This window comes from Tenrec ecaudatus, chromosome 17 (genome assembly GCF_050624435.1).
Source record: "Tenrec ecaudatus isolate mTenEca1 chromosome 17, mTenEca1.hap1, whole genome shotgun sequence".
NCBI classification, from domain to species: Eukaryota; Metazoa; Chordata; class Mammalia; order Afrosoricida; family Tenrecidae; genus Tenrec; species Tenrec ecaudatus.
The window spans coordinates 81,938,361-81,951,702 of NC_134546.1; positions in this window are offsets into that span (position 1 = coordinate 81,938,361).

Here is a 13,342-nt window from a genome sequence, read left to right on the forward strand (position 1 = left end):
TTACTTTTACTGTGGGACTTTGTGAATCCTTACAACTATTATTGTCCATTCCTGGATTATTTTGTTCCTTAATAAACTCTTCAATTTTTAACTGAAGCTCCAGTTTGATCTTTGGAAGTTGAAACAAAAAAGGAAATAATATATACATTTCTTGTGAAACTATGTCTACCAATCACTGCCAAATTCCTAAAAAAAGAGACAAACAATAAATGACAATAGACTTACCATTTCTGGGGAAAAGTAATCTTCAATAACTAATGTCTTGTGGCAAGATTATATTTGTTGTGAATATAGTAGCTAAGAGGACTCTGAGTACAGTATAAGATGAACACTGGACATTCTATTTGAGATTATTCCCCAACCTGCTTAACGTTGTGTCACAGTGTAAATTCCACAGCTTGTCCAAGAAACCTCTCCTTAGGATATGAGATGTTGCCACTGGATGTTGGAGTGCCCCATTTATTTCCCATAATTATTCTGCAAATCCCTTTCTGATATCCCATCTCTGTTGAGCCCTTCCCTCACAAAAAGTATCCCACTACACCAAATGAGTACCCATTCTGACCCAAACTGGCCAGACAAACATGTCCACAAAGATATCCCCAAACTTCCAGTCACACGTCACATGGAACAGAAGAACTTTGGTCAAGGAACCAAAAGTCACAATAAAAGCCAAATAAGAAGACATTGGGAACCAAGAAGGACCAAGATCTGTATCTTGTTAAGTAACTTAACCTCACCCTAATGCATATTCGTGACCATCCCTGTGAAATATGTTTCACATCCATAATCCTATACATTTACTTATTAGTATATTTTTTTAAACTTTAAACCGTGTTCACCAATTTTTTCAGAAGCTTTCCTTGTGGAATCTTCTGGCTCTTGTGGAATCTTCTGGCTCAGTCCTTGCTTGATCCAAGGGAAGCGGACTCCATTCACTGTCATGCAGCCCTGTGTTTGTTGCTAGCAGGAGTCATGTTGGTAACACAGTTCCTTTCACCGAGTGTGCTTTTCAACACAATAGTATACTCTGTCTTATAGAGTCTCTATGAGTCAGCATCCACTGATGGCAGTGAGTGTGGTGTTGGTGTTAGTGCAAAGAAGATGATGGGGTCAGACTTTCAGTTTCTGAGAAGACTGGGAACTTCTCTTCTTTATTCCTGGGCTTCTAATATGCAGGGAATTTAATCAATTTCCAGGTACACTCTCAAACCTAGTGAAAAACATTTCATCATAGACCAGGTTCTCTAGTAACCACAGACCTTTTCCATAGGTCATCAATGTCCTGTGGAGATTCCTCTGCATAGCGATTACTTCTCTCTAGCAGTGTCAAGATTCCAAAAATGCGCTGGCTTACTGAGGCTTCCATTACTTGTCATCTGTGATTATTTTCCCTGTTCCTAGTTTTCCAAGATTTGGGTCCAAGAGGGAGGAATCATCACAGATCCTCTCCGTAGGCTTTGCTGTCTCTGATGACTTCATGCTGCTGGAGCAGGAGCTGCCAAGACCTTCCCAAGAGGTTGGAGCAGCTGTGAGCGATATAAATCAGTAGCAGAAAACAGCCTCCAATCTCTAAGGAGCTTATGCTCATGCTACAGAAAAATATCCAGAACAAAAGGCTGTTCTCCCTGCATCTGAGCTCAATGACATGAGGACACGGCTGTCCATTAATGTGCAAGAGAAACAGAGTACTCAATACCATCACAAACATCCCTGCAATGATGCCACTGGTCTATGGGGATAACTTGGGTTGTGGAAAGTACAGGGACAATAATTCTGGGGCCATAGCAATGGGGGAGGCATGAGAGCAAGAACCATCCTATTAGCATCTAGGGTATCAGTTCCCCCCAAAAGACTCTCTCCTAAAAGTTTATTACAAAACCCAAACTGATATTGCACTGTTAATACATTTGTAGATTTTATGCTGTGGTAGATGTAAGATCTCATGTTAACCTGATAAAAGCCTAAAGGGGTGGAGTCTAGCCTATCAATCAGGTCACAGCCTGGCGATCCCTCCTTGTGGGTGTGGCCTTCTTATGAGGCTTCTCGGAACTGGTTTTTGATTGTGCCATTAGAAGAGGCTTCTCTCTCTCTCTCTCTCTCTCTCTCTCTCTCTCTCTCTTTCTCTCACCATCCTATGGACAAGCCAGCCACCTGGAGCCACGGGGATGGCAGCCAAAACCCTAGAGATGTGTCCACTGTCATTGGATCCACAAGACATTCCACGCACCCGCCTGTGATCATCCTGCATTCAGCATCATTGCATGTGTTGTGTAAATCTGAATAGGAATTCATGGACTAATATCAGACAAATGGGCTAATATTGAGCTGATGGACGATCTGGACTGGCTGGGATGTTTTATTGATGAATAGTAAATTCTTGATATAAAGTTCTCTTTTACACAAATATTCCTTTGCAAATTATCAGAAGCAAAGTCTGAGCTCTTAACAATTAAAAAGCAAGCAAACGAAGAACAAATAAACATATTTTGAAATGCTTCATTATATTGTTTGTTTGTACTTTTTTTTGCCATTTTTCCTAGATAATAAAATTTAAAATGCCAGGTTTTCCCCTCAGAACTTATGAAGAAATTTCTTCCTCATTTGTCCTTAATTATCTGTCCCCCAGACAGATCAAGCATAGGATCTTGAGCATGGATGATGCAGTACCAGACACTATTTTGTTCTGCTGTGCACAAGGTCCTTGTGGGTCAGAACTGACTCAATAACACCTATCCACAACAACCACATGACCCAGAACTCCAACCCTGCCTTCATTCAGGACACGATGCTTTAATGGGAAGAAGACATTCTAACTGCCCAATAACTGGTCTACTTCCTGTCAGGACCCCTGTCCTGTAGAAAAGTTTAAAGGCTTCAGGATGATGACCAGGACTCATGAAAACGTTTTAAGAAAGTGGAAAAGTGCACAGGTGAGGAAAAAGGGCAACGAATTTGTGCCACTTTTCTTTCTTCTGTTTTTACACTCTTTAAGGCTTTTACCTGCTTATTCTTTAAGGGTAGCAAGAGCTGTCCTGAGAATTTAATTTGGAAACTTTTGCTCAATCATCCTACAACACTGATCTTTTAAAATCACTTTACTGTGAGCTTGTACAACTCTTTACACAATCTATACATACATTCATTTTGTCAAGCACATTTGTACATTCGTTGCCATCATCATTCTCAGAAAATTTTCTTTCTACTTGAGCCCTTGTATCAGCTCCTCATTTCCCCCCTCTCTTCCCACAACCCCCTCCCTCACAAATCCTTGATAATTTATAAATTATTATTTTGTCATATCTTACACTGTCCGATGTCTCCCTTCACCCACTTTCCAGTTGTCCAGCACCCTGGGGGAGGGGGTTATATGTAGATCATTGTGATCGGTTCTCCTTTCTCTCCCACCTTCCCCTTGCCCTCCTGATATGGCTACTCTCATTATTAGTCCTAAGGACAACACCGATCTTACCTTTACCAAAATCTCAAAGGATATTGAGAAAGAAATGCTGTGAATCCCTTATAGATATAAAAACCATTTTTACATTTCTATATGTAGTATTCTTCCTATAATGCAGAAATATATAACTATAATCTCATGTATTCTGTGTTAATAGAAAATAAAATAAATTAATATGTGATAACAATTTAGCATAGAACAGTCACATAATACATGTTAGCACGGATATTGTCATCGTGCCCTTCCCAACACACCTGAAACACTCAGATCTGTTCTAGGAACAGAACATGCATAACTCAGAAGTCATGCGACTTCATTTATTGCTATGGATTAGGAGGGCATGCAAATCTACCCCTCCCTCTGCTGATGAAAGCCCACGCAGCCCCAATCCTGCAGCTCTGGAAGTGCTCCTGGATTCTCAGGAGCCCCCACTCAGTGATCAGGACTAAGCACAACACAGACAGCATGGAGTGTGTGCTGAAAGGGGTTTGTCCTTGTTGCTATTTTAAGAGGTGATTTTGTCAAGAACCTTTTTTTGTGCTTGGGTGTGAGTGAGAGACACAGTGAATATGTCTTATGGTATTTCTGCCCAGGATGTCTGTGCTTGCAGAAGTCCAGAGTGAGGTGTAGCTAGTGGAGTATGGGGGTCCCTTGGGCGTCTCTGAGATTCTCCAGTGCAGCCTTTAGATTGTCCTTCAGTAGATATGCATGATCTGTGTCCTCCAGGCTCCAGGGAAGGACCTGCAGTGGGTGTCAAGTATTAGTACCAGTGGTGATGGTGCATACTACAAAGACATCTCCAAGGTGTGTTTGAATCTGCAAGAACTTGCTGTGTGTGCATAAGAACAGCCTGAAATTTGAGGACACGCCTTTGTATTTCTGTGCTGCTACCATCAAGGTGAGGAGAATTCAGATTGAACCAGGACACAAAACTCCCCTGCAGGGAGGACACATGCCGCTAGGGGGCGCTCAGGATCCACAGAACACATGCCTCACGTCCAGGAGCAGGTGCAGATGGAGATTCAGAGCTGCTTTCCTGCTGTGGTATTGGCATTCTTCTCCATCTCGCAGTTTCCCTCAGAGAATCTCTCTATTTGTATACTGCCAGTTGTACCTATCCCTGAGTGAGATGTTTGAATTGAATCAGAAAGACTGGTTATTCAAACTTACCAAGGATGCCTGAAGAGAAAGACTTGGTGATGTTACTTCTGAAAGGACAGACTGAGAGCAGAGGCTTTCATAGAATTCCTGGATTATGGCATTGAATACCAGTTTAGAGTTATGCAGGTGGTTAGTTAGGAAACCAGGCACATCAAAGCAGACTATGAATCCCATATGGCTCTCATCTTCAGTGGGAAATGTGCAGGTCAGACTCACAACTTCTCTAAAGTCTCTTTCTCTCTGTATCTATTTTCAGTCTCTCTTTTTCAGCAAGATAACATGATTCTGGAATGTTTATGCTTCCCAATGCAAGTCTGTTCACATTCTCAATATGCCATGTTCATGGATAAGGACCCTCACTACCAAGGAAATGTCAAAGCTACACAATACTGTTTCTAAATACAATGTAATTGTGATTCTAAATGCCAACTTAACCCTGGAAAGAAATGGAAAAAATAATTACTCACTTTATATGGAGAATCCTAGGATAATCAAGGGACCAAAAAAGATTGAGATCAAGTTAGGGGCTCTTGCACAAACTAACCTGAAAACTATTACACCGCCACAGTATTCAAAACAGCCTGGTACTCATACAATGATAGGTATGTTGACCCATGGAACATAAAAGAAAACTAATAAATAATCCATCCACATACAGGCATCTGATCTTCAACGAGGCCCAAGGAACTTTATAAGGGAGAGTGACTTTCTTTTCAACAATGGGGCCCGCACAATTGGATCACCACCCTCAGAAGAATGAACGACAACCAAAACCTCAGCTCATGTACAAAAATGAGCACAAAATGATCAAAGGCCTAAATATAAATCCAAAGCTATAGAGACCATCTATAAGGAAGTAGGGCCATACATGCCCCACAGGGCACTCATACACTATCAAACACAGCAAAGGAATTACACACAAAGTGGACACCAGAGATGAAAGTGATATTCTAAAAATCAGACATTTGTTAATTAAAAGAGTAAAATGGGAAGCCAAGCCAAAAATAAAAAATCAAACAAAAATTTCTGATAATTTTAAGCTGCAACTTTGCATGTCTATTCTGTGTACAATAGACAACTGGAGCAAATATGTTTGCATTTTCCTTGGAGTATAAGTTTCTATCATTTCCACCTTTCAGAATTTTGAGAGACCTTGATTAAGTGCCCAACCAAGCCCAACCCCAGGAGATAGGGGAATGCAAAACAAACCCAGAACATCTGTGCCTAGAGCACAATGTGTTGCTTCTTCAAGTGCAGGGAGCACTCAGGAGCTTATTGAGAACATGTGTACCAACCCTGTTAGGAAAATGATGTGCAGATGGATAATGTCATGAGGTTCACACTTTAATTAAGAAGGCTCCTACTAACCCACTGCTATGAAATTATCTGAGACGATCCTTGCAGTCAAACCGAGAGATGGAGGTGAGCTGAACTAGTGCGTAGTTACATCACGGTCTCAAGATTAAATTGGTCAGACAAGCATCAAGAGCAGATGGTGAGATGGGGACTTGGTGAAATGAACAAGATCAAATGATGCTATGCGAGTGTGCATATGAAAAGGGAACTGACTCACTGATCTTCAATTGAAAAATGCTAGTGTCCTGTGATTGAACACCTGGATTTTAGTGAAATCAATGCATCTTCATTTCAAAGTAATTGCTTATTTCCTTCAGAAAATTCTGGCTCAAAGAAGTCCAGGTGAAAAAAAAAAGTGGACCTGAGGCAGAGAGTTTAAGTGGAGAGCAAATGCTTTGAGAGTGATTAGGGCAAAGAATGTATGGATGTGCTTTATACAATTGATGTATCTATATGTGTGGATTGTGATAAGAGTTGTATGAGCCCCTAATAAAATGTAAAAAAAGAAAGAAAAGAAAAAGAAGTCCAGGTGACCAACACCTTGTGCTTGGGTTTCCCCATTGTAAAAAGATTTATTAATTTGGAGACATACAGATTCTAATTCACCAGGAAATGAGTGGTGTCAACCGTAATTCTGGGGAAAATGTTCTAACTTTGTTAGAAGGAAGGAAGCTGAATGGAGATTGAGCTTTAAAACTGCATGTTTAGAGAGAGTGTCATAGCTTCTATAGTCAATAATATGAACATTTTTTTTCAAAATTAGACAATACTTGAGTTTAGGGAATAAATTTAAAGTGAGATCCATAAGCAGTTGTGATGGGGCTGTGCCCAGAACACAAATGGAGAGGCTAACTTTGGTTGGAAATGCTCACACCTCAAATGAATCAGAGCCCCCTGCATAGGGACATTTTAAAGTCTGCGCTCATTCTCCAAATGTTGAGGATCAGTTGCATGGATGGACCTAATTCTAATGGAGAGTGCCTGTTGGGTCTCAAGAAAATGTCTTTTGCTTCAAGATGTAAACACTGTGCTTGGCTCTTATTCGGATCTTTTTTTTTTTAATGATTATGTTCCATTTACTGCTCTCCTGAATTTTTGCATTTGAAATCATGGCTCCACTGAATTTGCACTCTTGTGGATATTCCAGCAAACAAAGGGGCGGGGGGAGTGTCTCTATTCAGAATCTTGCATTTTTAGAGGCTACAGAGTTACAACATTGTCTTGTCTGGGGCGCAACTTTTCTAGGTTGCACGCTCTTCCCTGAGACCTTCTGACACTTGAATCTCTTTACTTACACTGAGGTTGACCTCAGTCATCAGCTCTGGGATATAGTCTGTGTATTGCATGTAAGAGCGGTGGGGTTGGTGATGACCATGGCCCAAGGTCGGGAAATCCTGGTTATATAAGATTAGCAAAGGGACAATGCCCACTGGAAACATTCTACCAGAGGCTTTGGGTCAGATGTGTATAATATAATGAAAAGCTAGGAGGGGAGCGTGTCCTTTGGACCCAGCGCCTGGTTTACTCTTTCCTGACCTTCGCAATTTGGACTGAATAGAACCCATCACAACGTGATGCATTTCCTCAAATTTTCATGAATTTCTGTTGGACGTTGCAGTGATTCTTGGGAATCCGGAAGCATAAGGGGATCTCCTCAAGGGAGGATGGGGTGGGAATTGGAACTGAATGGCTTCATAGAAGAGTTGGACATTTGAGGAATTATCAACCCTAAATCCTTGGGATTAATCTGGTATGCATGCTTCTCAAAGATGTTGCTTCCACACAAGGAAAACTACTAAGTATTATGAGGAGTTTAATTGGGAGGTATCAGTGTATACAGGGAAAAAATAAGGGATCTTGAAGAGTGTGAGGTTTGAAGGTATCTTGGAGTCCAATTTCCAATTGATGGTTTCATCAGACTGTATCCTGCCCACTCTCTAGGGCACAGGACAGAGAGGAGCCCAAGGCAGGGCAGGGCTATGAGGGGCTGGAGGGAGAGAACACTGAACTCAGAAATCCTTGGATTGCCTTTGACATTTCCCACACACCTCTTGGGGAAAACCTTCTCTCATTATCGACTAACACGATTATGATTTCAAACAATGGTCACCTACAATGGGCTCAGAAGTAAGAGGGGAGTCTGGTCTCTATCACTTTCTGTGTATAAGGCCAGGGCTCCCTTATTATGCAAATTATTCTCGGGCACTAGGGTACAATTTCACCCTTGGCTGGGAAACCTATCAGTTCTCTTCAGACAGGGCTGTAGGTCTCTTGGGAAACAGAGCTGTGGTCTCAGGATGCTATTGCTGTGTGTTCTGCTGTGCCTGGTGACAGTTCCCCAAGGTGGGAGGTTCAGATATCCAACCTGGGTCTATAGGGATGTTTGTGACTTCAAGTATCTGACAGGGACGATCTGTTTTTGTTTGCAGGCATCCTGTCCTAGGTGCAGCTTCAGGAGTCGGGTCCAGGACTGGTTAAGCCCTCCCAGAAGATGTCCCTCACCTGCACTGTCTCTGGTTTCTCCATCACAAGCAGTGGTTACTATTGGGACTGGATCCGCCAGCCCTCAGGGAAGGGGCTACAGTGGATGGGACGCATATGCTATAATGGCGGTACAAATTATAACCCGTCCTTTCAAAGCCGACTCTCCATCACCAGAGACACATAAAAGAACCAGTTCTCCCTGCAGCTGAACTCCATGACTGCTGAGGACACGGCCGTGTATTACTGTGCAAGGGACACAGTGAGGGGAAGTCTGTGTGAGCTCAGACACAAACCTTCCCTGAAGGGAAGACACTGGGCAGCAGGTGGCGCACAGTACCCACTGAGCCGAGACACCAGCACCAGACAGGCTCAGATGTATGACAGGGAGGATTTCCTGTTGGAATTAGGACCTTTTCTCTTTGCTCTCAGCATCCCCAGACACAATTTCGCCTTTTGCTTTTTTTTCATTTCTCTAAATTTTCTCCTTGCTGCAAGAGTGAGAGGAATAACTAGCATTCTTTTTGCAGTACTAATATTAAAAGTGACGCTGACCCTTCATTATCATCCTCTATGCCCCATTTCCCTTTGTGAGAAACAGACTCTCATCCTCACACTATCTGCAACTCAAAATCTGTTGACAACGAGATACAGGCATGTGCAGTGCATGGTTTTAAGTGTCCTGAGCTCATTGCTGTATTACAGCACACAGTCAGGTCTCTGGAGGTGTCTCTCTGCATCACTCCCTGTGCACTGTGGGTACTTATTGAATAATGTTCTGTGTCTGAGAAAATAATTGTGGAGACATCTGGGTCTAAACGTGTGACCTGTCCTTAGTGATGCTTGCTACCCATTGTCTCTGTTTATGCTGAAGAAAGGGATCCAGGCATAGGGAGACCCCTGACACTGACAAGGGGTGAACTGAAATGACCTGTCTGGTGGGCAGAGTCATTAATAAGGTCATTTATTAGAGTCACAATGAATGGAAAACTCATTGGAAGGACAACTTTGATTCCAAAAGATAGCAAATGAGTCACAAGAGGAGGAAATTTGCAGATTAATATCTCAGAATGCTCTTTATTCTCATTGAGAGTAGGGAGACTTCTCACATATTTGGATCAGGTGATCAGGGGAACCGTTTCCTAGAGAAAGGACATCCTGTTTGGCAGAGTGTCACCAAAAATAGAGGGAACACTCAGTTAGATGCACGGACAGAGTGGCTGCAAAAATGGTCTCAAACTTAAGAGCAAGTGAGGATGGTCCAGGACTTGGCAGTTTAGTTATATGTCCTATTGTGTGCACAGAACCATTGTAAGACTGACTCAAAAACACCCAACAACATCTTTGATAGAGTGAGGTGCAGAAAATTGAGATTAATTTTGGTCAGTCAAGTGTAATTACCTAAATTTATGATAAATTATACAATTTTAAATTTTTTCAAAATTAAATTATTTAATATTTAAAATACACTAAATATACTATTTCTAATTAAGTTAGAGGTATATTCTTTGCAAATAATTAAGAAAACAAAGTACAATAAATAAGTAATGAATACTATAAAAAATAAATATCATATAAAAATTCACTCTACCTGGTGGCATAGAGGAAATTCACATTGGGTTGCTAAATGCAAGGTCAGCCGATAAAATCCACCAACTATTCCGAGGGAGACACATGAGGCTATCCAAAACTTTATAAGGATTGCAAATTATATAATCCAAATCCAAAGAAGGGAATAGTGTCAGAGCTTAAACTGTGAGACTCTGACATGCAGAAGGCTATGGATTACAGGGGAAGCTGAAAACACATTTGCAGGATCTTCACAGGGAATTGACCTCCAGTGATTTCCCTCTCACCATAACCGAGGGATGGAATAACCTGGCGGTCAGAGAGAGAGAGTGAGTGTTGGAGAGATGAGTATAGAAGCTTAAAATGACACATCTGACTTTGATGGTTAAAAACTTGTCATTTGATTTCCCCTTTGATATACTTTGTGATTAATCTGGGTTTTAATATTTTCTGGTTTTGTTTTATACATTTAGGGTTTATTTCTTCATTGTTTAGCTATTGTTGGCAGCATTTTTCACTCTCTTGATGTCGTTTTCTACGTTTTTCAATTTACGTAGTACAGAATGGGTGAATCTACAGACACAATAACTAGAGTAAGGGTTCCTGGGGGCTTCAGCAAGAGAGGTGGGGAGAAAAGGGAAGTTAATAGAAAGGAGTTCAACAAGGAAGAACATGTTTTCTAACTGATTGTGATAATGATTTTACAACACTGCTTGTATGATTGAGTTAGGTCAGGGCACTTGCAACTCACCAGAGTGGTGGTGGGAGTTATATAGGGTTCGAGCTAAGGAAGTATATGTTAATAGAAGGGAGAATCCTTATAATTTTATTGCTTGCAGCTGTAGGACATTAAGTCAGGATGGGACCCGTGGGAGGTCATCTTGTATGCAGACCTGTTCTTTGAAGTGCTGGGAGAATGGGCTATGCAGTTCGACCTGGGAAGGTAAATCACTTTTTGTGCTGCTGGGACAAGAGTTGCATAGTTTAATGTGTCATCCATCTCTCCAATAGGCTGGGGATGGGGGCTGTGAAGTTTCGTCTTCCTGAGGAGCCAGAAAGGAGGTGGGGGCTGCTCAGTCCGGACCCAGCCCAAACACCAATCTAGGATTGTTTGTTCTTCTGGTAGTCCATCCTATCATCAAATTATTCACCAGTACCATAATTCAAGTGCATCATTTGATCTTTTTCATGCACATTCAAGTGAATTCATTTGATCTTTGTGTGACTTTCACATGCACATGAAACAATTGGAAACCTCATAGTTTGGGCCAGGTACATCTGAGTCCTCAAAGAGACATCTTGCTCTTCTCCTTTAAAGAGGTCTGTGAAGCAGGTTTGCACAATGAAATGCACCATTTGATTGCCGCAAGCTTCCATTAATACTGACTATAGATTCAAGAGAGATGAACTCCTTCCAAACGTCAACATTATCTCCATTTATCCTGATATTTTCCATTGGTCCAATAGTGGGGAGTTTAATTTTTCTTTAAATTGAATTTTAATCTGTAGTGAAGGCAGAAGTCCCTGCTCTTTATCAGTAAGTTTTACAAGTCATGTAGTCTTACAACATGTAGTTTTATGTCACTTGCATGTGCCACATTATTAACATGCCTTCCGACCATCTTGATGTCGTGGTTTTCAGTTAGTACAACTCCTCAGGTTATTTGTTCACTATAGCATGTTGCAAAGAGGAACTACTGAAGTTTTTAATGATTCTGTAGTATTATGATGCACACTGAAAACCCATGGAAACAACAAACTAATCACACCACAGTTTGCATTGAACATATATGTTAATAAAGAAAAATAAAAGATTCCATGAAAGTGTTTAAAATGTTTTCCAGAAAATAAGGCCAGGTATTCTTTAACTATTCCAAGAAAATACCTCATAAACCAAATCAACCAAATAAACAATAACAACGCCAATGAGTAATGGGAGTTAACATATTTATATGTGTATCTTTGCAAATTGAATGCTTCTTTAGTCAAGTATCTATTCATGCCCTTTGCCCATTTGGTGTCTCAAAACTGTACATGTCCACTGTCTCAACTGGTGCTAATTTAGATGTTAGGATAAATAAAGAGGATTGAATTTTTAAGAGAATATTCAGAGAAATGAGAAAGCATAGTAAAATTAATATCCACTGTCAATTGGGGGTTTTAATGAAATCAGAATTTCTTAACACTCTCTATGCTTTCTTTGTCCAGACATTTTCTTCAGTTTAAGGACCTTGAGTTCTCAATAAATGGAGGCCAATCACAGAGAAGATTAAGACATTAGGCTTTTTCTTTTCAGTTTTTGAGAAAAGATTGAAAGTCTCTCTACTTTTTCCTCCTGGAGCTGTAACATGCAGATCACCCCTTCAATTTTCAGTTTAAAGTTCAAAACATGGTGAAAGACAGCACATTGTGGTCAGAGCTGTCTTGGAACCACATAACTTGTCCATCAGTTTTTATTTTCTTTCAGATGTTTCTTGGCCTGGTGGTTATGTCTTCCTCATAATATCAAGAGATTCTAATAATGGGTTGACATCAAAGAGGCTTACATTAGTTGTCATCATGAATTTTTCTCCCTGTCCCAAGTCTCCTGTGAGAGGTACAGCATCAGGGTTTGAGTCCAGGAGTGATGAATGCCTCACAATCCTCTCGCTAAGATGTGCTGTCTGGTGGCTCCATATTTCTGGAGCTGGATCTACCACAACCTGCAGAAAAGTTTGCAGTGGTTGTTATCAATATGTCTGAGTAGCAGAAAACAATTACCCTCCTCAATGGAGTTGACTATCAAGCTCTAGAAGAATATCCATCAAGCAGTTCTCCCTACAGCTGAGCTCAACGACCCCTGAAGGCACAGCTTGTCCGTTACAGTATGAGAGAAACAGTGAGAGGACTCAGTGCCATCCCAGGCACAACCTTCCTGCAATAATGACATCGGTCTATAGGGAACACATGGGCTGCACAGAGCTCAGGAGCCAGACTTCTGGGCAAGGGCAATGCGGAGGCATGGGAGCAAGGAACTTCCTGTTAGTATCTAGGGTTTCTTTTCCATCCAAACTATTTTCTGCTGGAATCTTATCTTCCTTAATATTTATTACAAAACCCCACATCAATTCAACATTCATTCATTTATATGTTGTATGCATAAACACAAACATGTGAATGTATGCATGTATACTGGAACCCTGGTGGTATAGTGGTTGCTCATTAAGCTGCGACATGAAATTTCAGGAGTTCTGAACCACCAGCTGTTCCACAGTAGAGAAATGGGGTTTTCTGCTCCCACAAAGAGGTGTAGCTTAAGAAATGCTCAGGGGCAGT